Raw genomic sequence first — 20,207 nt, forward strand, 5'->3', positions numbered from 1 at the left:
TTATTGTTTTCTTTCCATCAATAGTTGAGCTGGATGTGTTAAAGAGTCCTAGATGTGATGTGGGATGCTAGAGCTCCAAGATCAATGTGAAAGAATGAGCTCCGATGCGTCGAATAAATAAGTTTTGAGCTCATGACGTGCATGCCACAAATCTAGGAAAAAGCGACACTTGGAGGAAAGTTCCTATGCAAACTTTGCATGTAACATCCAGCTGCTAAAAATGGATCCCTGAATCATTGGATGCATTTTTCATGTAGCCTTTTTCTATTTTGGAAAAAAGCAAGCCATGCATGCAAGTCAAGTTTCTTTGGTCCCGAGTGGAACTGGTCAACCCAACTGCTCATGCATGAAGCTGCTCAACTACTTGAAGGAAATGCGCATTTTTGGCTGGGATCTGTGCTGCCTTCCCAAGAGTTGTGTGCAATTTATGGGAAGAGCAACTAACTAATGCCCATATTTGTGCAAATTCTGGGTTAAGTAGCCCTTCTGGGGAAAATTATGCAATTTTCACTATGAGGGTTGGCTGGTAGAATTGTGAAATTTTGGAACCCATCAGGCTGCCAGACAGGATTGCAAAATTTCTAGAGGGAATGTTGGTTTCCCTCCAGAAATGCACAATTTCTTGGGGGAGCTGCTTAGCCTATAGCTGGACCAAGTCTAGATGAACAGTCTATGAGGGGAATGCATCAAGCTATAATTGATAGGCTACCATTGTGTAAGAAAAACACTGAATCTTGTGTACTTGATTAAGAAAGACAAGGTGTTATGAAAGGTTGGTAGGGAGGCTCCAAAATGAAGCTAAGGCAAAATTTTGGAGGGTGGTTGTAGCCACTACAACACTCGGTGACACATTGGTAGAACTCTAGCTCTTTGAATGGACCTTGTTCGTGAAAAAAAGTCTAACACCTCCAGAAGTATTGTTCAATTTTCAGCTCATCTTCACACTAGCTTGATAGTAAGATGTAGCATCTGCTAATATCTTGGTCGATTAACACACATTCCAAGCCAAGGCAACACGGTTGTTTCAATTGGGGTTGAGGGGTATATTGGTGGACAAGCAGTATAGTCATCGGATTCTTAGTTTCATCTCTGGTGTTGCTTCGATACCAACAGGCCTGGACAGTTCCTCGGCGGAGTCACATAGGAACACAAGCATGGCTCTGCTACCAGCGAGCCTGGTCAGTACCCCAGCAGAGTTACTTGCATCACCTCTCTGCATAGGAAGCCTTTCTCTTCTTTCACCTTATTCATTTTAATTTGAATTTTTCTTACTTTTCATTTTTTCATTTTTCAATTTTCTCAACTATGCATAGCACTTATTCATTTCAAAGGTAGAAGATGGATCCCAACTTATTGAGAGTAGAAGAGGTTGTTCCAGTAGAGAAGTAATTTATTATACCTCTGACGTGCCTGTTAAGGTTCTCCCCCTCACCTTACTCTACTTGACTGTGCTAACAAGGATTAACCCAAAAACAATTGACTAGAGTAGGTGACACTAGTTAGCGTGCAAGCATTGTGTTTTCACCAAGGTTCAATTCGAACAATACGTATTTTCCTTTGAAATATCATGGACTAAGAGTAATAAGATCTTCATATAAAGGAAAGATGACAGATAACCAATTAGTGATAGCTATACAGGTCCTTTTGTACTTTACCTAGCTTGTTTCTAGAGTCATACATGGTTTCACTCGAAACTAACCTACGAACAAAACAAAGCAAGAGGAGGAGTAAAAGCGAAAGGAAAGTGAGTAAGAAAACAAGCAAGCAATCAAACAAACAAATAAGGCAAGTAAGAAAAAAAACATGCAAACAAATTGACTGAAAGCAAACACTACTACTCCTAAACTAGCTGTGCATGGGCCTGATCACATGAAGTGATATTTCCAATGCAACCACCAGCACTTTGGTTGACCCATGTTTGTGAAGGCTTTGTCCGTGAGAAACCTAGTTACGTGAACTAGCAATCAAGAAATATATAACAATGAAGAAAACCACACTTCATGTTTCAAAGTGCCCATAGGACATAAGTGAGTACAAGTGCATGAAAAGTAGTCCGTGGACTTATCGTGGTGTTTTGCAACACTGTGTGCAAACTTGAAGCATAAGCACACTCTTGACTATGACATGCAAGAAAAAGAAATAAACAAAGGCAACTTGCGTCGTGCATGCATGCTCGCAATGTAGGATTCCTGCAATGCATGAGCGATAGGATCATGTAGTTCATGTCGAGGAAGTATGATCTATGTGTGAGATGGATCTTCAATGCATAGAAATGAGTGATGAGGAGCCTTGGATGATTGAATAGTTTCCTGATTGGAAGTGAGACTAACCCTAAGAGAGTGAGGACCTCACATAACCATCATCTGAGGCTGATGTGCCTTGATAGTCTTGGGTGTTTCATCTTCACCATCAGATAGATCAACATAAACCAGTGGCTTGGAAAGATTAACTTCGATAAAGCCATGGTCGTGATCAAATATGGGAGAAAATGGATCACGACAGCCACGATAAAAAAAATCCATGTTTTCATCGGCATCCTCATGATCAGATGAATCAAACAGAGGGGTGGATTAAAAGTGAACAAACTCATCCTCCGTGTTTTAGGAAAATGCAGATGAAAGATCAAGTGGATTTTAAATGAATAACTTATCCTCTCCATTGTTGAATGATGGACCAACATCTGGTGTGTCTTGCGAATGATCAACAATGGGTGCATCTGTGGATGAAGATACACATGCAAAATCATGGATGACAGGTTGACGAAAGATGTCAAGAAGGAACGGAGGAGGCTCGAATGGAAGGGAGTCATCCTTCGCCGAGTATTGATGTTCAGGCTCCCACTCATACTCTTCATGAATGACAGCGCATGTTGTTTGTGAAACAACAACTCTGTTAATGGCTTGTTCCTTGTTCAAAACAAGTGTAGAGTCTAGAATGGAAGAAAACAAGACAATGTCATCTAAAGGAACAACCAAGTGTGAAGACAAAGGTTGTGGAACAAAATGCACATGAAAACTCGAATGACTCATAACCAAATCTCTGCGAAAATTAAGTGAAGTGATCTTGGGAGGATGTGAAAGATGAACAAGTGTGTGAGCATGATCCTCAACATCACTTGATAGTGGTGGAGCTATTTGATGAGGGGATGGAGGACAGTCAGTCTGATAGTGGCTGCATCTACATGAGATGGTGTGGCTCCCTTAGTGAAGAAGGTTGAGCGAGGCTTGATTTCAAGCCTCTTCTTGGGACGAACATATTTCTTAAGGAAATACTCGAATCAGTCCCAAAGATAGAAAAATTTCATTTGGCTCCTCAGAGCTTGAAACTTCAAGTCACGTAAGCACTACCAAAAATCCATAATTGATTCAAGCAGAGCCTTCCATTGTTGTAACAATTTTTGGTCAAGATGGTCTGGATCAAAATAATAGAAAGTGTCTTCAATGAGATCACAAAAGTGCTCAAATGAGTGCACATTGTCAGCTGGTAGGTTGAACAGGCATCAAAGTGGAGATTCACGAAGTGTGTATGCAAGCAACAAGCTGGCCTATTCGTCAAAACACCCATCTTCCTCATGAAGCATGGAAAGAAAGTCATGTAAGTACTTAGGCCAGACCACTTCGCCTTCACCATCATACGTGTAAGTGGACAAGTGATCGAAAACTCCCTTGTGATGGTGACATCTTCATGATTCGAAAAACATCATGGAGGGGGAAGAGTGCAAGAATCCATGAGAGATATGCAAAGGTTCAAAACCAAATGAGAGGACACAAATTTTCATCTGGCCCTCCTTCTAGCACCAAAAATGTTGACAGTGTTGTACCCACCAACATGTTAGGGGATCTCCCTGGTAAGAAGTCCCAATTAGACCTCAGACCGTTTGGTGTAGGATTCCCAGCAGTGGGTTGTATGGTAATTCCTTAACCACGATTTCGCACAGAGGCAAGTAAGATAACTTTATTGGCAGCAAGGTTGTGACAGCTACAGTGAGTCAAAGGGTGCACTCATTTCAACCCCCATGTGTTAGAACCTCTCATGCACCTTACTTGACTCACTCCAGTTGTCACACACTTACTACCAATAGAGTTATCTTACTTGCCTCTATGTGAAATCGTAGTCAAGGCATTACCATAAGACCCACTACTGGGACTCCTAAACCAAATGGTATGAGGTCTAATTGGGGTTGCTTACTGGGGAGATCCACTAACATGTTGGCGGGTCCAACACTGTCAACATACACCAAGAGTGTTGCAACTCCCAGAGGCTCCTCAACTCTATTTATCAACCCGGGGTTCATACAAAATTCGAGGTGACAATGTGACATGCACATAGATGGAAATCTACTCATACCACCCTCAAATAGGTCATTTGATCACTAGGGCTACAAGACCATTCTTCTATTGAACTAGTAGAGATTAACTAATGAAATCATGATTCAAAAGTTAGTCCTAGTCGAGAAAAAGTAAATGCTTTTCAAATTTAACTTGTAAATGCTACTGAATCAATCCATGAATGAAAATAAGAATTATGCTATCTGAAGAAATGAAACTACACTAATTGCAATCAACCATCTAGCTTTCAAATTCACTTGAAAATAGAAGATTACTCTACCAACTCACAACTCAATATTTCATGCATCATTTATCTATTTCACACTTGTAGATTAATTAATGCCCTAATTTCCAAATCTGTCATGAAGGAACTAATGTTATTTTCTCTTGCAGTAAAGGAAAAGTAATGGAGGGAATGCCCTAGGTGGTACCTATGATCATGGATTCTAAGTTGGGAAGTTAACCTAATCCTATACTAACGGTCAAAACAAGGGAAAAACAGGATGCTACATATGTGCTACAGGAAGTTGCTACAAGATTTCTGTATTGCCACAGGAGGTCCTGAAATGCTACAAGAAGAGTGTTGAGAGGGTTTGGAAGGTAATAATGATGGAATCAAGGGAGGGAAATATGGATGAAGGTTGTGGTGGATGGGTGTAAGGTGACCAGCAACCATAGCCAAGCTCAACACTTCAAGAGGGCTAGTTTTGGACTAGTAGGCTGCTCATGGTGACCTAAAAATAGAGATCAAGAACATCGGTTGGAATTCATCAAAAGGGATTGGAGAAGTCCTAGATGGATATGGTGAAAATATCCCTTACCTGTAGGTCCAATAGTCGTGTAACATCATATGCACTTGTTCTTCTTTTCATTTACAAAATATTACAACCAATGAGGGAAAAGATGAGTTGAATTTGGAAACTATCTAACTGATGCTAAGAACTAAGATCTATGCAATGAACTAAATTCTAAGCTACAAAAATGTATATTTTTCCAAAAAATCATAAACAAGAAATCACATAATGCTTTTGGTCTGTGATGGTGGAGTCCTCTAATCATGCTCCCATGAGAGAGATGAGATAGAGGCCACAGTCATAAACTTTTTGAGGAACTATATTCTTCTAAGATGTGGCAATTAATCAAACATTCTAAGCTAAAAGAAATATCAATGCATAAGAGGGACCTAAGCTACTGGGGTTGGGCCCAAACCTAAGAGCTTCAGCCCTATGAACTAACTCATTGATGGATCAACAAGAAACTTTTCATTATAATTGCAGAAATGTCAAATACATCACATAATAATAAAAAATAGCAATCACAAGTGATTGAGCTCAATAACTTCTTAGCTACAAACAAAATTTGAATCCTAATGAGTTCCTTGCCATGTTTATTTATAAAAAAGGGTAGCTACCAAAAACTCCCTATAAAATAGAGATGTTTGTCTCCCAAACTCAAGAAAGGTGGATCTAGATCTTCCTTGAACTACACTAGCTTGGCTGCCAATGACCTTGTCCTACTTGGCTGCCAATGACCTCGAGTCGATGAGAGATAAAGTGGTGATATTTGACTAATTGAAGGGGTTAAGGAGGTGGAAAATTTCCTAGAATGTCTCCATTTTGTCTACTTTGAGCTCCTACATTCAAATCATCATATAATTGCTCCACTTTCTGCATTTAAAACATATTAGGCCATATGACATACCAACACATCTTTTACCCCTTAAACTAAGCATACTATAACAAAATTTGTAAATAAATGTGAAAAAGAGATGATTTTAAAGCCAGAGAATGGCATTGTGACCCTTATGATATAACTATTGATGAACCTCATCAGTTTGGTTGAGGAAGTGCTTTCATTGCATTGTAGCATTCTAACTTGATTGGATCTTGTTCATAGTACACATCGTAGGTGTTGTTAATGACAAACTTACACTATGGATTTAAATATCGCTAGTTTCTCGATATTTGAGTGTTATATATTTTTCCATTCTGGCTGACACTCAGGTAATTTATTGTAAAAATTGTAACTAGTTTAATCATAATATGGTTACTAGATGATTTGATTAAATTTTTTATTTATTTAAAAATGTGTAGCAAGTTTCACATTAGGAATTTCTAATAGAACTTCTTATTTTTTAATAGCGCACACACTTTTATGTACCTTTGGTCTTACATTTTAATATGCCATTCACATAGGTATTGGACAAGGTAAATTTTCCTGTTGTGCATGTCTTTTTTTCATTTTTTAATGATTATTAATTTAGGTCTCTAATTGGTTGGAGACCTATTATTTCACTAGTACAAAATTCCTAATTAGTTACTAAAAAATTACTAAAATTTTCATATAAACGACTATTTTTCGGTCGGTGACCAATAGTAGTTAATTTACAGTATCTTATAACGTGACCAACTTTTAGTCGTTTTTAGCTTAGTCATTAATTGGTTCTCTCAATTTTATTATCTAGTAGTATATTTAGTCATAAATTTGGTCATTAATTTAGTCATTAATTGTCACAATTAATGACCAAATATACAACAAAATATATTACTAAATGATCACCCGAGAAAACCAATTAATGACTAAATAAATATGACCAAAATGTTGGTCGTGTTATAAGATACTATAAATTAGCTACTAATAGTCATATATATGTAAATTTTAGTCATCGTTTGAAACCAATTAATGGCCAAAGAAATATGACTAAATTTTGGTCGTGTTATAAGATACTGTAAATTAGCTACTAATAGTCGTATATATCCAAAATTTAGTCGTAATTTGTAATAAATTTTTTATCATTTGCAGTAGTCATTTATCTTTTTTTGGTAGTTTCATATTCATTATATAAATGACTACTTTAGTAGTTTATAGCCATTTCATTTACTTTCATTAACAACCATTACAAGAAACTAATTTAGTCGTATATTCATTTTATTTGTGATCATCATTAATCAACATAAACTACTAATTTAGTAGTTTTAGATTGATTTTATGCGTTCATTATTAATCAACATAAATTAATTAGTATGATTTTGCAACTAAATTAAAAAAAAAATGTCATACAATGTACATGTTCATCTAATATGAAAACACAAAGTTATAAATTTTAATTATAATACTAAATAATATCAAGTGCAACTATAAATAATTTCAACCACGAAAATTATATTATATAAAATGTCAAGTATTACAATATGAGTTTCCAACTTAATATTGGTTGGAGTAAAATTTACACATGAAATATTGTTTCATCACTTCAAAACATTATCATTGTGTTGTCAAGGCATTGCAGGTGAATTCACCAACTATGAGGACTTGACTGTCAATATTTGTGTGTGTATTATGTGGGATATTCGCTCTACAAGTACCACTAGACCAATTCTCTTCTCTCTCTCTTTGATTTTCATTTTTTCGCTCCAGTGTTATTGTTCTCCTCTTCCTTCAATTCATGCTTCTTAAAGTCAATATTGAGTTCCTTTTATGAAAAATAAAGAAGATACAATGCATAGTATAAGGCATGAAAGATGACGAACACTAAGATATAAAATAAATCAGATTATAAAGGATTTATATGATATATACCTAATTAACATCAACAAAAATTTCAATTCCATTTTTCCCCATAAAGGCAAGAAACTTGAACATGTTTTCTTCAGTTGGGAAATAGTGGCCATTATGTGGCCATATGACCTGTATAAACAAAGCAAATAAAAAATCACCATAGAAAATAAAACCTTAGTAAAATTAGTATTCAACCTTCGAGGAATGTTAGGCACAATCATGCAAACTAAGTTACATGCTAAAACACTCAAGTTATAGATTACTTACATAGTGTGGGAGTGCAAACAAAACTCCTAAAATAATCCAAAGCTAAGTCTAGAATAAAATGAAATGAAGTAAAAAAGATACAATAATAGTATAGAATTTTATACATGTATATAACTGGATAATGTAGAAGTCTAAGTGAATAAGTCCATGTTTGGAGGTCGATGATGTCAAGAATGCTCAAGTCTGATGAGAAGTTCTTCAGATAAGAACTACTATTTGGGTTCATTGTCACATATGAATAAGCGAACTAGTATATATCAAAGTATTAATGTTTTTCTTATATTTATGGATCACTACAATATAAGTGGATAAATTTCAAAGAAAATTCACTTCCCATTGTGTTCCTGACATGTGGTACAATATATTAGCTATGATTTGGAGCAAATTTCCAACATCGAAAATATGTAGCAATCACCACTAGTAATATCCCATATAGGATTATTTTGGAATGTAACTTTTAGATTCCATTTGCTATATGATTCTTGAATGGAAAATCCACACTAAATTCCAACACCAAACTTCCAATTTGAGGGAACACCTGTGGCCATCCTCAATCACTCAAACTCAAAACATCAATGATCATTATAATGAAAAGATAAAATAAGAGTAGTTTTGATTTGTTTTGTAGATTTACATGAAAAGCACCAATAGTTTTCCCATGTTTACCATACTTGTAATTTCCAAGATATAAAACATCGATTGATCTTGTAAAACAAATACTTGATTCAATACAAACAAGAATTTGACATATTACATGAATACCACCAATGTTTGATCCTCAATTAGTTCAAGCTAGTTAGCACAAAAACTTCAAGAAAGAGAAACAAGTAGAAATAAAAAATCCATCAATTAAGAATCAATCAAAAAAGGATAAGCTTGTTACTGAATCTTGATAAACAATTATAAATTATATTGACAATCCATTGCAACTAGTGGTCTTATTCAAAGAGCAATGCTACCTAGAGAACTCATATTCCAAATTCTTTGCTCTATCCATGAAGCTTTCTGCTATCCTCAAAAAATAATTTGCATTCAATATTTTAGGTTTCAAAAGCTTCCCAAAGGCCTTACCAAATGAAGTTGTGAATTTCATTGATTTTCATAAAATGATTCTAGTACTGATAAAATATAGTTTGACCATGTGATAGATAATTCAACCAAGTAAAAAATTATGTACAATATTTCTTAGAAGGCTTCATGTTAAAAAGAAAACTTACATATTTCATATAGAAAAAGAATCTTAATAGAGATGGCCTACAAAACAACAAAGTGGCTATAAAACTGCAAGTAGAACTAACAAAATCTTAATTGTAATACAGTTGATTGATTATTCTAAGTGAATCCAACTAGATACATACAAGTTTTCATTTTCAGCTTTCTTTCCCATATCTTTATTAGATGTGGAAGCTAACTTGCATGCATCTAGCAAGGTTGTTTTAGCAAGAGTATATGTTGAATTATCATATTCCACTCTTTCTTTTCCATGAACAATTGCAACAGGTGTTGGAGGATTTAATTCCTACGTCAGCTGAGTTTCCAACTTTCATTTTGACGATTTATGTTTTCCTGCATGTACATTATTTGAGTTTTCCTTAGTGGATTTTTAGATAAGAAAACAATAGGTCTAAAAATAGAACGTTCATCATGAAAAAAGAAGACTAATTATATGATGCCAACCCATATTTATTTATTGTTGGAAGAAAACCAGTCAACTACGCTCAACTGACATCATTAAAGTTATCCAAAACCAACCTGGTGGACATTTGAAGTTCTTCTACATGAACTTGTTCCTTTGTGTGGATAAATTTATCTTTGTGTGTGGAAAGGGATATTAACTTTTTTGAGAGTGATGACTTATACTTACCATTAGATTTTACCATTTCCAACTGATTTTTTAGCATCTTGACAGATAATCTTTTTTGTTGCATCTCAATTGTGTATGATCTCATTTCCCCTAACATATATGACCTACGCATGAGGCTACTAGTAAAAAGAATATAACACATACCCAAAAATCTGAAGGGAATTAATCATTATAGATGTCTATGGATCAATTCTCTAGCTTACAGGAGCAGTTGGTTATTGCCTAGAGATCTATGGGAAGGCCCTAGCAGAATGAAGCTAGGACTGGTCAATGGTCCAAAATTAGACCCACTAATTTAATTTTCTTTCTTTACAAGTATCTATGATGAATGTTCTTAACCCTTATTTTTATTATGTAATAAGGTGTGAATATGGATTAGTAATGTTCCTAAGTGGAGATAATTACTGGTGATATTTTCCAACATTCAACACATTCCGTCTATTCATTATATTTCCATTTTTCTTCTTTTATTCCATTGTGTATGCTCCCATCCGCAACTATGTTATGAAACCAGCTCACAAAAAGATAGAAAAGAGAGATCCTCGCCTTAGAATTCAGCCTCTTCGAGGGGGCAACCTCCTTTACATTACATAAATGAACAATTCTTGGATGATACAAATGACAAAACCTCCTTTCTATATATAGGAGTCTAAGGAGTCACCATGTAATCCAGCCGACCTAACAATAATAATATAAAGCCACAAAAATAACAATAGAGGGATTCTATGGGGCACAGAAATAACAATATGGGGGTAATAGGGGCACAACAATATAAATAAGGGGTATAACTACAATAGTAATGGGGTAATCACTAGTATTATAGGGACCCAACATGCCCCTCTCCTTCAAAAAAGTGTTGTCCTCAACGCTTGAGTAGTTCTGGATACTTCTGCATAAAATTCTCATCCTCCCATGTGGAATCTTCAGCGGATAAGTTCTTCCACTTGATAAGATACTCTGAAATTGATCGATTTCGTAGCTGTCGAGTTCTTGTTTCTGTGACTGCTTCCGGTTCCAATATAATTTTTCCTTCCTCGTCAAGTTCTGGCAATATTGTTTGAATTGGGAGCTTGTCACCTATAACCTTCTTTAAACATGAAACATGGAAAACTGGGTGCAATCGAGAAGCTGCAGGAAGCTCCAATTTGTATGCCATAGTACCAATCTTTTGCAACACCTTGTACGGACCATAATACTTTGGTGATAATTTATTATCCTTCTTAGCTTGCTTTAGGGACATTTGCTTATATGGTTGTAGCCGTAGGAATACCCAATCACCTACATCAAAACTTCTTTCACTGCGATGTTGATCTGCCTGTTGTTTCATTCTATTTTGTGCCAACACGAGGTTATCCTTTAAGAGTTGGAGGACTTGTTGTTGATGTTCGATGTGATGTTCCACTGCCTGAACCTTAGAATTTTCTCTTAAATATGATGTGATGGATGGTGGTTGATACCCATAAAGTGCCATAAATGGGGTCATTTTTGTTGCTGTATGGAAGGAAGTGTTATACCACCATTCAGCCAGAGGCAACCATTTGACCCATTGTGTCTGTTTATCAGATACAAAGCAACGAAGATATCCTTCCAAACATTTGTTTACTATCTCAGTTTGCCCATCAGATTGAGGATGATAAGATGAGCTATGAGCTAACTGAGTACCAAGACAAGAAAATAATTCTGTCCAAAAATTTCCAGTGAAAATGGGATCTCTGTCACTTACAATAATCTTTGGGTTTCCATGTAGCTTTTGAACTGTTTCCATAAATGCAGTAGAAACTGTACTGGCTTTAAATGGATGTGATAATGCACAAAAGTGTGCATACTTGGTAAGTCTGTCAACTACCACCATGATGACACTCTTTCCCTCAGACTTGGGTAAACCTGTGATAAAATCCATTGAAACCTCCTCCCAACGTTGGCTTGGAATGGATAAAGGTTGTAATAGACCCGGTGTCTTAATTGTTTCAACTTTATTTTGCTGGCAAACCAAACATTCCGCCACAAACTTTTGAATATCTGATTTAAGGCCATCCCAAAAAAATTCCTTCTTAACCCTGTGGTAAGTTTTTAAAAATCCTGAGTGCCCTCCTAAGGGAGAAGTGTGCAATTCCATAAGAATCTTTTGTTTTAGCTGGGAATTCTTACAGAGGTATAAGCGATCTTTGTACCATAACGAATCATTTTTCCAGCTAAATGTATCAGAAGTACTGGAATCTTGTTGTAGCTTTCGAATAAGTGCCCACACTTCTTCGTCATTCTTCCATTCCTCCCTTGCTTCGTTTATCCAATCTGGTTGGATAATAGAAATGGCACACAACAATGCTTCCACATCCTCATCCTTTCTTGAGAGTGCATCTGCCACCACATTTTGCTTCCCTTTTTTGTAGATGATTTCAAAGTCATAACCCAACATCTTTGTGACCCACTTTTGTTGCTCTTCAGAGGATAATCTTTGTTCTAAAAAGTATTTAAGGCTATCATGATCCGTTTTTACCTTGAAGTGTCTTCCCATTAGGTAGGGTCGCCATTTCTTAAGTGCATGGAGTATTGCCAACATTTCCTTCTCATAAATAGCTTTGCTTAAAAACTTTCCCTTGATTGGACGACTTTCAAAAGCAATGGGTCTTTCATCTTGCATTAGAACAGCACCAATTCCATTTCCTGAAGCATCACATTCCACAATAAAGGTTTTTGTGAAGTCCGGTGTAGCTAAGACCGGTGCTTGGCACATTGCCTCTTTAAGATGTTCAAAGGCCTTTGTTGCTTCCGGAGTCCATGAAAATGAATCTTTCTTCAATAATGTTGTTAGAGGTGCTGCTATTCTCCCATAATTCTTAACAAACTTGCGATAATACCCTGTCAACCCAAGAAATCCTCGCAGATGCTTTATGGATGTGGGGATTTTCCATTCCTTAATGGCTTTAATTTTGCTAGGGTCTACCTTAACTCCTTCATGAGATACAATATGACCCAAATATTCCACCTCCTGGACTCCAAAGAAACATTTGGATCTTTTTGCATATAATTGTTTCTCCTCCAATAGTTGTAGCACCCTGTCAACATGTTCAACATGATCCTTCCAAGACTTGCTGTAGATTAGTATATCATCAAAAAATACTAACACAAATTTTCTAAGGAATGGTTTGAAAATTGAATTCATCAAACCTTGAAATGTTGAAGGTGCATTGGTAAGGCCAAAAGGCATGACCAAAAATTCATAATGACCCTCATGAGTTCTAAATGCCGTTTTTGGAATGTCTTCAATCTTCATTCTGATTTGATGATATCCCGAACGAAGATCCAACTTGGTGAAGTAAATTGATCCATGCAATTCATCCAGTAATTCATCAATAACAGGAATGGGGAACTTATCTTTAATAGTGAGCTTGTTGAGCTCCCTATAATCTGGACACATGCGCCATGATCCATCCTTCTTGTGCACCAATACTACTGGAGCTGAGAAAGAACTTTGACTCGGTTGAATTATACCAGCCTCTAGCATTTCTGCAACCATACGTTCAATTTCACTTTTTTGGACATAGGGATATCTGTACGGCCTGATGTTTGGAGGAACACTTCCTGGAATCAGATGAATAGCATGATCATGATCACGCATAGGTGGGAGACCTTGGGAGTCTCAAATACCTTGGAATGATTGTCCAAGACTTTTTGGAGATCTGGAGAAATAGATGATTCCAATGTGGAAACATCTAGCGAACATAATTGTGCAATTACACCTCTTTGCTCCTTTTTTAGAAGCTTTGTCATACCATTAGAGCTGATTATCTTTCCTGGTTTCCCTGCAATACCCCTTAATTCAACTTCCTTTCCTTCCAAAGAAAATTTGATGAAAAGTTCTTGAAAATTAAAAGCTATTGTACCCAAGGATTGTAGCCATTGGACTCCTAGTACAACATCAGCACCTCCCATTGGAATGGAAAGCATTGGGCTAGTCAATACATATTCTCCCATGGATAGCTTGATATTATGGCACTTTCCAGAGCAATTTATTGTTCCTCCATTTGCAATCATCACTTGACACTCTGGTGCTGGATATAGGAAGCAATTCAATTCTTTTGCTACCCTACAATGAATAAAATTGTGGGTGCTTCCTGAATCAATCAACACTATTACCTTTTTTTTCTTGATTTGTCCTTCTATCTTGATGGTTTGAGGAGTGGTAATTCCCGCCAATGCATTACAAGATATGGTCGGATTTATTTGTTCTTCATCTAGGCTTTGTTCCTGGAATATATCCTCTTCTTTTGACCTTTCTTGCTCCTTTTCTTCTTCCTCTTCACAATCTATGTAGAATAATTTCTTCTCAGCACACTTATGACCTTTTGTGTATTTGCTATCACAATTGTAACAAAGCCCTTTTGCTCTTTTTTCTTCCAATTGTTGTGGTGTCAACCTTGTAGGTTGTGGAAGACTATGGGCAACAACACTTCCGTCTTTATAGTTGTGAACGGTATGCTTCCTAGTTGCCATAATTTTGCTTTCCATTTTTCTTGCTAACCTGAATGCCTTCTCTAATGAATCAGGTTCCCAAAGGCGCACATCATGTTGGATATTATCCTTTAAAGACCCTATGAACACATCAATCCTATGCTCCTCTGGAATATCTTTTACCCTTATGTTCAATTTTTGGAACTCCTCAATGTGCTCCATTATTGAACCCTTTTGTTTGAGACTTATCAATTGGCTAAAAAAAGTGTTGCTTTTTGTATCCTCATAATGTGCTATCAATTCTTCCGTAAAAATTGCCCAAGTGATAAATTGTTTACGAGAACAAAGCCATTGATACCATACAAACTGATTTGGTTCCAAATATAAAGTTGCCATACGTACCTTTTGTGTGTTTTGCACATTATTGAGATCGAAGAATTGCTCCATCTGTAATATCCATGTGGCGGGATCCTTGCCATCAAACTTCCTCATATCGATTTTTGGAACATGGTGAGTCTTCGATCCAACATTAGAGTCTATGGAATCATGATTAACATTTCTTTTGTTCTCATCATGAGTTTCCTTTACTACCTTTTCACCATTAGTGACCCTTTCTTGTAGCAACTTCTTCAATTCATCCATCTTATCATCCATGCCATCAATTTTAGCGTCCATGCCATTCACCTTAGCTTCCATGCCATCCATCTTAGCTTCCATGCCATCCATATTAGCTTCCATGACCTTTATCTTAGATTCCACGCCATTTACCTTAGATTCCACGCCATTTATCTTAGATTCCACGCCACTTATCTTAGCTTCTGTTAGTTTTTGTGAGCGTGACATTTGTTGCACTTGTTCTTGTAATTTTGATATATCATGTAGCATTTCTTCCTCTTCTTCATGAGTCATGCTAGAGCTTTCAGGTTCCTTACTAGGTGTTTGCATTTTCTTTCCTCGGGGCATCAGTTACCGATAATAATGCTTTACTATGCCCTTTGAATTCCGTTAAACCAAGCTTACACAAAAATTTAAAAAAAAAACTACACACCTTTTTTCACTTTATAGAAGCCTGATATTGAATCTGATGTATCTCTGTAATTTCGGATCATCCAGTTCTGAAATTGCTATCTGTAGTAGCCTTCTGCGTCCTCTTTCCAATGCCACAAGTCTGAGCCAAATTGGATTCTCCAAGGAAGAGTTATGTGAAATCTCCCACAGTGACTTGCTTTTAGACTGGTTCAGTAGAGCGAACTTGTACGACGTGCCACGAGTCACTGTTTCAACCTTTGAATCTGAAACTCACCCACAAAAAACTACAGTCCGTCCTCTTTCTGTACCTTTTTACGAAATTTCAATCCGATCCTCAGAGAGAGAGTTATGACGATTTTCCCCAGGTCACCTGTTTTGAATGTAATTCAGGAGTCTGCAAAAAGACCAACTTCCTCAGATCATATCTCCGCAAATATCGCGCTAAAAGTTCTGAAATTCGGACCCAAGGTTCAGCGCGATTTCTTCTCAAATGGGTTTTTTTTGCGACTTCTGAAACGTCACAGAAAAAAAGTTATAGCGAAAATTCCACGATGACCTGTTTGGAGCAGCGAAACCCTAGAATCCAAAGCTCTGATACCAAATGTTATGAAACCAGCTCACAAAAAGATAGAAAAGAGAGATCCTCGCCTTAGAATTCAGCCTCTTCGAGGGGGCAACCTCCTTTACATTACATAAATGAACAATTCTTGGATGATACAAATGACAAAACCTCCTTTCTATATATAGGAGTCTAAGGAGTCACCATGTAATCCAGCCGACCTAACAATAATAATATAAAGCCACAAAAATAACAATAGAGGGATTCTATGGGGCACAGAAATAACAATATGGGGGTAATAGGGGCACAACAATATAAATAAGGGGTATAACTACAATAGTAATGGGGTAATCACTAGTATTATAGGGACCCAAAAAACTATAATACATAACTAAAAGATTTCCATGATTTCATTCTCCTGTAAATTTGTATGCCCTAGGCCCAAGGTGATTAATATGATATTGTTTTCCAGAAATATGAACAATATATTGCAATAAACAAGCACAAATCTGGTCATAATCTAGAAACCCAACCAAAACAAGAAATAAGAAAAATTTCAAACATGGTTGAGAGAGATGGAGATGAATATATCAAAAGTGATATTTATTTGTATCATAATCCAAATAAACATGCATAGATCTATCTTAACCCTAGACTTGTCAAGCACCAAGACAGGCAAAATCCTTTAAAGTCCGAACCTTTCCTTAAGTTTTTGCACTCTAAAAAATGTTTGCACCTTGAATCTAAACACATGATTGATACACGGTTAATACGAATCTACACTGGTTTATATTTTATTGATAAACATAATAGAAAGAATATAAAGTGGCCTTAATTAGCCAATCGCATGTGCATCCCCTATTCTTCATAGACTATAACCAATGTAATATCCCATCCATGAATTCACATTACCAAAATCAATCACATGTTTGAGTAGGCACCTTCACACCTCTAGTCTACAATGTATTTCCTACCACTACATGCACCAAATTTCTATGATAGGGTCATTCATAAACCCTCTCTTCTTGGTAATGAAGTATTGGTTACCTGTTCAGGTCAACACGCAATAAATTTTCCCACTAGGATTCCATTTTGAATGTGCTTTGCCCCACCCGAATGACACAAATTTGAAATGGATGGCACTAGGTAAAAGTCATAAGGGAAAGCTCTTGGTGAAATTAGTTGAAAGAGCTTCTCATGGTTCCCGCATCGATCCAATAAAATTCAGTCATTTTTAGTAAAATAGTACATCATTGGCAACACAATTCAGTCTTAGGGAGTATTTTTCCATGTTGATTAGTGGTAGACAATATTGTTTTGTCTCCAAGTAAAAAATGCAATAACCAGTTACAATACATAATATCATAATTCAAATGTGACATATATCCTACCATATACAAACGTTTACATGAAATAAGGCACTCACCTATTTAATTGTAGACAACGAATATGCACCTAGCATTGTAGTGTTGGCTTGTTGGGGCCTAACCCAGGTTTGGAGTTAATTAGCCAAACAAATCCCTGTACTACTGTCCCTTTCAGAAACAATCCTCCGAGCGCAAACTGAGGTCTCACCCGAAGTAGTATGGGGGGATGATGGAACCAGGTTTCTGCACCCTTGAGATGTCTGAGGGGTTGATTTAGTTCAACTGTGAATACCTTCTTGTCGGTTACTTCGCACCCTTCGCTAGCCTACAAGGCCTTCACGCCCTGTTATATTCACCTTCGCGCAACCCTAACCAGCGGCTATGGGGTTTTCGCACTGCTGGAGAAACGATCTGCACTATTTCCCCAGGTCACACTGTGGATGTTACTTATCTTCTTATAACAATTAGTTATCTTCACGTAAACAGATACCTTCTATTAGATTTACTTATTCAACACATTCGTATAAGTTCACGTAGTAAATAAACAATAAAATTGCAAATCATACCCAATATACTTCAATGCATAAAATAGGAAAAGATACATAAAAATATGGTAACACTTCTCTTTATTAATTCTCACAATGGTTACAAACTCAACCTACCCTGTGCACGCAGCTGCAGGGGTCCACGCACTCAGCTGTGGACTACTAGGCCTCTGTGCACTTAGTTGCAGAGCCTTCTCCTACTTTACGACCCAAAGACATGACTCTACACTTTGACTCAATGCTTCATGGATTGATTTCCTTCTATCCTCATTCCTTCTATGGATTTCTTTACACTTAGAGCCTCACTCTATTTATACAATCCCATGGTCCATGGACCATGGGTAGATCTCTCAAACCAACATTACATTACAAATATGAGGGCAGACAACCCCATGACTCTATTACAACTTCACACTTCACGCCCGCAAATCACAGAGTCTTTATAATGGACTTAGTCAAAACTTGGGCTTTAAGCCCCAAAACTTGCCTTGGGGGGATCCCATGCCCAATAGGCCCCCAACACAAACATCGTGACTCACCCTTGAGTCACTCTGTCAGTGCAGAGATCTTTGTGCAGAGACTTCCCAACTCTGCTCGGACGACTGCAAGGTTGGCAACACACTGAGCGACTGCCTGTTATATCTCCTATACGTGTTTTTCCAAGACCGCAGTGTCAGAACTTCTCCCCTATATCTGTTCCTGCAACCCCTACATCTGCGCGAGCTTGCCTTCAATTTTTTTGGTGATTTCGAAGGCCTCATCGATCCTATATCGTGTAGATCCCCCTCAGTAAGGGTGATTAGGTCGATAGATATCTTAGATTCTTTTACCTTCTTGCGCGGCCCCATCTTCTCTCTCGGGCACTGGCGCTTCAGTAGTGTCAATGCTGTCTATGGGTCTGTGCCACCCTCCTCTAACTCTATTTCCAGCTGTTTCTCCTGCTCAGGTGAAGGTGACTTCTGGCCCTCACGTGCCTTCTTTGCTTCCTTATATGCTATTGATGCAACCTTTTGCTATTTTGCTGCTATCTGCGCAGCGTCTCATGCCTCCAATGCCTTTGCTGCTTTGGCTTCTTTCCTTTTCTTTTCAGCCAACTGTGCCACGCGCAGTTTTTCCTCCTCTTTCTGTTTCTACACAGTAGATTTTTCCACCACAGAGATGTCTGGAGTGCGCAACTCTGGTGGCCATGTCTCAAGTATGTCGAAGATCACATCATCTGTGGCCATATATGGTAGCTCGTTCCACTTCTTTTTAGGGTCCTTGCACACCCTAAGGTAAAATTGATGAAAGTTCACTTTAAACTCTGCGAAATTGTGTAGGCTATTGTAGACAGTGGGTGATAACCGCGACTTGTGGTTTATCCCCACTCTGATGTTCATCTCCATGAACACCTAAAATGTTTAACTGTCGCGGATCTGATTCACATCTTTAGTGGCCCACAAAGAAGCATACTTCGCAGCCTTCGGGAGATCCCTTGCAATTGTGGGGAACTGGCTATCCTCAGGCAATTCCCCAGCTACCAACACTATGGACAACAAAAGGCATGCATAGTGGAAAATTTTTCCTTATTCCTGTGCCTCGTGAAAATTCTCGAGGAACTCATTGCACAAGAATTCAGACCAGTTAAATTGGACCCCCTTTGTGCATTGTTCGACAAGTGCCACCACTGGCACAGGCACCTCATCTACATGGCACTTCCGCATGACCTTACCCACCAGTATTTGAGTCACCACTCTAACGGCTTTGTTGTTGATACTAGAGATCACGTATCCCCTCTTTTTCTTCTCTAGCTTGTATTTCTTTTTCATGGCCTCTGCAATGGCCAAATCACTGCTCTTCCCCTTCGTAATGTCTGTTGGGTCTTCTCCTTTACACGAGAGTCAGATAATTTGATGGATTAGGTGGTCCATGATGGGGTTGGGCTCCTCTAGCCACAAAAACCCACCATACACTAGGCAGAGAAGCTACCTAATGATAAAGATAGTCACTCGGGCATGATGGTAATGCAACACCTAGAGCAAGTTCAACAACCCTGCCTTTTCGACTCCACGTAACCACGTACGCGGCTCCAAATCTATAACTCCCGCTGCAGTGTGTTTCTCTGGCTTCATGAGGTGTACAGTTGCCAAGTGAGGGAATTTCTCGTGGTTAGTGAGATCCCAGTCTTTGAATTTTAAGCTCGACACCCTTCCCAAGTGTGTTCCTTCAAAGATGATATCGTTCGGGAGGAGCGAAGCC

Source organism: Pinus tabuliformis, chromosome J, assembly GCF_031772625.1.
Source record: "Pinus tabuliformis cultivar Carrire ecotype Pingquan chromosome J, CPIR1, whole genome shotgun sequence".
Taxonomy (NCBI): Eukaryota; Viridiplantae; Streptophyta; class Pinopsida; order Pinales; family Pinaceae; genus Pinus; species Pinus tabuliformis.